Below are 6000 nucleotides of genomic sequence, written 5' to 3'. Positions count from 1 at the left end.
AAAAAAAAAAAAAAAAAAAAAAAAAAAAAAAAAAAAACAGAAACAACCAGTCAAGCAAAAGGTCTTTCCATGTTCTCATTCATTCTAAACTGTTTACCTGAATAATTATTTCTCTTGCCTTTTCTCACAAAATTTCACCTTGCATACATCATTGTGAATGCTGGGACAGTTTTGTTAATGCCAGCACTCTAATGTAAAGTGGCGATAAAGCATTCCTTTGTTAGCACAGCCATAACTTACTCCCATCTCTCACTCGTGTGATAAAATCCTAATTTTCTTTCTATTGAGAAATGTGTGGCAGCTTCAAAATATCATCCCCCTACTGGGATAACTGTTGACTAGAGCACTGTATCGGTCTTGTTCCGTTGGTTAGGACACAGTGTTCGGTATGGACTTTGATAGGCAGTAAGGGGCTTACAGTCTCAGTTCCATTCTTCTATATGAAGTTCATCTGCAGTGAAATTGAGAGATACCTGACCTGCCATGACCCCTGAGGGCTCATGAGGCCTAAATATGTCAGGCAACTGCTGGCAAGAGGAAGAACACAAACTACAAGAGCTGTAAGTATCTCAGTGTCATGAGCCTAAGGGAAATCCAGGGCAACTAAAACTATGAGTAACTTGAATTATTCTCACAACTTGGTCTTTGAGAAAGAGCAGATGCCACTGAATTTAAGCATCAGTTGCTTAAGTGCTTCTAGATAAACAGCCTGCAGTGAGTGTATCTTCCACTGTCCTCATTGTTGTAACAAAATACTTTACAAAGCACCATAAGGAAGGTAGGACTGGTTTTGGCTCACAGTTTGAGGGTAAAGTCCATCATGGTGGGCAAGGTGGCAGGGGTGTGGGGCATGTGATTACATATTGTTACCGTCAGGAATCAGAAAGAAATGGACAATTATGCTGCCCTTCCTCAGGTTTTATCCACTGCATGACTACAATCCAAAAAATGATGTTACTGACATTTAGAATGGGCATTCCAACCTAAGTGAACCTAATCTAGAAACTGCCTAGAGATTCCTTTTCAAGCTGACTATGAACATCAATCATAGTGATGCCCTGCAAAGCCCTCATCAAGTAGAGACTGCCTTCCTTGGTGGAAGGACCCAGATAGGTAGACAGGACCTTTTAATCTCCTGTAATGAATGTAAAGAACCACATTGTTTACGATTTCACACCCAGGATTTTACTTGTTTTTATTTGTTTTCTCCTTGTTTTACTCTGCAAAAGAATTGATTGCTCATAAATATGTATTTAAAGAAAACAACTGCCATGGATAAAGACTTAAATCCCTTCATATTACCTCCATTAGAATATAATTTCTCCTGGATAGTACTGATATTTTTCTTCAGGGAATTAAGAGCTAAGCTGAGTGGGAGGCAGGGGTCAAGCAAAGGATGAAGAAATATTATTTTGAGAAATAAGGAACCGAGGAAAAGACAGACAGTGAAGGCTTATTTATATACCAGATATCACCTCAGAGCTTGTAAACAATGAGGGCTGAGAAGACGGCGGGGTAGTGAAGTGTTTGCTTTACTAGCATGACGACCTGCATTGCATTTCCAGAACCTTTATGAAAACAATTGAGTGTGGTAATGCAGAACCAAAATCACAGTGCAGGGAAGGGAGAGGGGTCGATCCCTAGGCTCTGAGCCTCGTCAGCCTTACCAAACTGCCAAGTTCAAGCTTTGTGAGAGAGCCTGTCTCTAAATAAAAAGTAGAAAGTGAATGAGGAAGATATTGATTACGGACCTCTGGCCTTCACATCCATACACACAGGTGTATGCATGCCTTTGTACACACACATAATTGAATTATTATTAATACAAATGTATAATCATCACACACAAAATTTAGTCACTCTGGTACAATATATTCAAAAGGAGACATGTTCGTATATAAGCCTACACTCCAAATTGCCCATGCTTTCCCAACTTTAATGCTACAAGGAAAAGAATCAAGTAAACAAAATTTACAAGTATGCCTTCTTGCTCTTACACACATGGTTTTGGCATGAGATAAAATAATCAGGTTTTATCATAAGTCATGCATTATGAAATCTGTGACTAATATTAATGTCGATCTAAATATGAGAGTAACTCCAGGGAGTACGATAATCAAGTAACACAGGAGGCCTTCAAGGATGCCTCACCTCAAGCATCAACTTGAATTAATTAACAGCAAAATCACCTAAAATACACACAGATTTGAAAAGATAGAGACTGTGAATTCTGAATCTTTTATTTTCTGTATTGTTTTCCTTCTTATTTTTTTCTCATACAATACCCTTGACCACAGCCTTCCCTCCCTCCAATCTTCCAAGTTCCCCCAAACTTCCCCTCTCCCCCAGATCCACTGTTCCTCAGTTTTCCTTCAGAAAGGAGTAGGCCTCCCAGTGAAAGCAACCAAAATCACAGTTTAACAAGATGCCATAAGACTAAACAATATCCCTCATAGCAAGGTTAGACAAAGTAACCAGTAGTAGGAAAGGGGTCCCAGAGCTGGCAAAAGAGTGAGCGATAGCCCAACTCAAAAGTTCCAATCTAAACAACCACAACATATGCAGAGGACCTAGCACAGACCCATGCAAGCTCCATGATTGTTGATCCAGTCTCTGTGAGCCCCTGTGAATCCTACTTAGGTGATTCAAAGGGTCCTGTTCTTCTAGTGCTCTCAACCCATCTGGCTCCTACCTCCCCCTCTTCTGTAGGATTCCTCTAAATTCTAATGTTTTACTGTGGGTCTCTGTATTGCCCCCTTCAGTGTCCTGAGGAAACCTCTTTGCTGATGATTCAGCTAAGCACAGATATATGAGTATAGTAGAATATCATTAGGAATCATTTCATTGACTTTTTTTATTGTCAGTTGTGTTTGTTTCTACCCTAGGTCTCTGGACAGTCTAACTTCCAATTCCTGATCTTCTAGGAATGGGTTTCCTCTCTTAACTTGGGCCTCAAATTAGACCAGTCATTGGTTGGCCACTCCCACAACTCCTGAGCCAACATGGCCCCACACATCGTCCAGACAGGATAAGTTGTAGGTCAAAGGTTTAGTGACTTGATTGGTGTCCCAGTCCCAACACTGGAAGCCTTGCCTCATTACAGAAGATGGCCAGTTCAAATCCTTAATCTTTCAGAATTGTTCCTTTTGAAAATGAAAACTCCCTCTTTTTCTAACGTCTAAATGAATATATGCAATTGGCATAAAAATAAAGAGATAAAAGCTTGTGTTAGAGAGGCTATAAACTCCTTATAATAGCATAGAGTATTATTTTGGTGAAAAACGTGGTTGACATGTCAACTGACTTGTGACCTGCTTAGAGCACACACGCGTGCACACACACACACACACACACACACACATATTCTATGTAGGCATATTAGGCAAATAATACATCCTTCTCATGTTATGATTAGTAGAATTTCCACCTTGTCAATGATTAGTTAATTCACTGATCAATGGCTTCATTAAAAATAGTGGTGACGGTCTTATAACTTCAAACCTCAGCTATCACCTCTCGAGTAGAAAGTTTATTATAAGGCAAATAGCATGATTGTGGTCCAAGAAAATAGATTCTGGTTGTCCGAAATACCATTTTCTAACAAGAATGCGGTTACATAAATTTTTATAATAATAGAACATAAGGAAGTCATTTAAGCAAGGCTTTAAAAGATACATTGTAGGAACATCAGACAGAAGCATTAAAAATGTAGAAAAAAACCTCTGCCATAGGGCTCATGTTTTTTGACAGCATTTCTGGCACTGGGGCTAGTTGAAGCTGGTTGTCTCCTTAGAAGGCAGTTCAAAGATGTTTCTGTGCATTGAAAGTCAGGTCAGACACAGACCTGAACAGTAAATGTTACCTGGGAGACCAAATATAGCTCAAGATAATTCAGGTCCATATCTGCACATTCTACAGTTGTGAAGTTTTAGCCCATCAGTCAGCCAGTAAAATCATCAACATAGGGAGGGCTTTCTATCCATAAGACAGTTGAATTTCTCCAAAACACTATAGAGGGGATCACTGGCACTGAGTACTCCCTGTTGCAGAGAAGTTTAGGAAGGGAGCTATCAGGACAGTCACAGTGATCCCGAGCTATGGAACCCTTTCCCTAACAGCTTTTAAAACAAAGAATTGTTACTTAACAACTATTTATTACAGTATGAGGAATTTGGATCCACATACCTTTTATTCCTCTGCATTTAATTTCTCCTACTCTACCCTTATGAATTATTTATGGTCCAGAAACATTGGGATATTGATATATTATACATGATGATATAAACCAGTGAAATTGAAGTATATTTTCAATTATTTTGTGTGTAAGTTTGGATTGCCAATCACATATGATAGTATGGGTGTGGGGATCAGAAGACAGCTAGTGGCAGTCACTTGTTGCCTACTCTCATATGTGTCCCTGATATCAAACTCATCAAGCTTGAAGGCAAATGTATTTACCTGCATTTCTTGTGCCCCAACAATTAATTTTTGAACTGCTGAAAATTTTCCTCTGAGCTCCACAAGAATGTCACAGCAAGTACATGCCACCCAAAGACAAATACACACGCTCAACACACATTTACCATGTGCACACACAGGCACACATAATTAATAAACCAATTAGTAAATAAAATAAGGTAATAATTCTTTAAAAAAAAAAAACAGAAATTTAGATAAAACCAACAGTAATTTCCTACCCTACTGTGATACATAAATATATCATGATGGAACATGATTCATATTGCTTAGAAATATTTTAATATAAAAATGAAATGGCATTTTCTTGTTTTAATGAAATCATTTTTAATCTTAGATTAATCACAGAGTTATGAAATTCTTTTTTCCAGAAATGAACTAAATCTTTGTCTTCTATGAGGACTGTATTCTTCCTCTGCCACAGTTTATGGATGTCCTTGTGTAGGAAGGATCTTTACGACATCCTCTCATCATCACTGAAATATATCTTTCCTCTTTCCTTCAGAAAGACGAGTGCTCTGCTTGTTGTTCTTTGCAGAGTCACTGCCCAATTTCCTCTTTAATGTAAACTTCTTACTTATCTTAAATAAAGTATAAAGTTCGTGTCTCATCTCTCTTGAGAATAATTTGTTTATTGATCTTTTTGTTTTAATTATTTCCCCTATTTCTTTTTGTCCCACTTTTTTAAAAATAAACATTCCCTAGCTGTTAAAATTACCTGATTCTTTCCACTTAACAGTTCATTTCTTGTTCGTTGAATTAAAAAAAAATGCCCTATGATCTTTAATTTGGCATGCCATGTCTTTGTTTAGGGTTTTTATTTTAAAATTCCTTCTGTGTCATACTTGCTTTCATGTTGGCGTAATTACGTCTTTTTCTAAATAGAAGATTAACATTGTTTTAGCTGGCACTACTGTTTTCCTTGGCAAGTATCCCGATAGAAGATTTGTCCAATGATCCACTCTGTGTACACTATCCTTTACTACATTCCAAGAGTTTAGGTTGTGTGTGTTACTCCCATCTGCAATTGACATGTTTAGTGTCCATTTAGTAGTTGAAGGTACTAGGTGGCTACGTTCCAACAGTTATTATCAGGTAGAATTTATTCAATGATTGTCTGGTCCATGAATATGATATCCTTCTCCATAAACTACTAGGTTTTCTACAATCAAATAAACATAGTGTGAAAACAGCTCTGTGTTAAGTTGGGGTTTCCTTGTTGACTTCATTTCATCCCTCTTCTCTACTGTAGTCTGTTAATCCGCATGGGCTTCCTACTCTAGGTAGTGCACTGCAAAACAAATTTTATTCATTTTAAAGACGGTTTGGTGAGGAATTCTTTGGGACTATGCCCTTCATCCTTTTATCCTTAACGTGACTGCTCTTATCTGTAACTCCAGTCCTGAGAAAATGGAGACAAAGAGATTTTGAATTGCAACTTATTTTACATTGATTGTAAGAATAAGTGCTATTTGGAGCTGATGATAATCAATAATCCTGTCATTATGTAATTATATCAACTGT

This window comes from Alexandromys fortis, unplaced genomic scaffold, assembly GCF_014885135.2.
Source record: "Alexandromys fortis isolate MF-2015 unplaced genomic scaffold, M_Fortis_MF-2015_v1.1 scaffold_138, whole genome shotgun sequence".
NCBI lineage: Eukaryota > Metazoa > Chordata > Mammalia > Rodentia > Cricetidae > Alexandromys > Alexandromys fortis.
The sequence above is the reverse complement of the archived record's forward strand: the minus strand, read 5'-3'. Positions refer to the sequence as shown.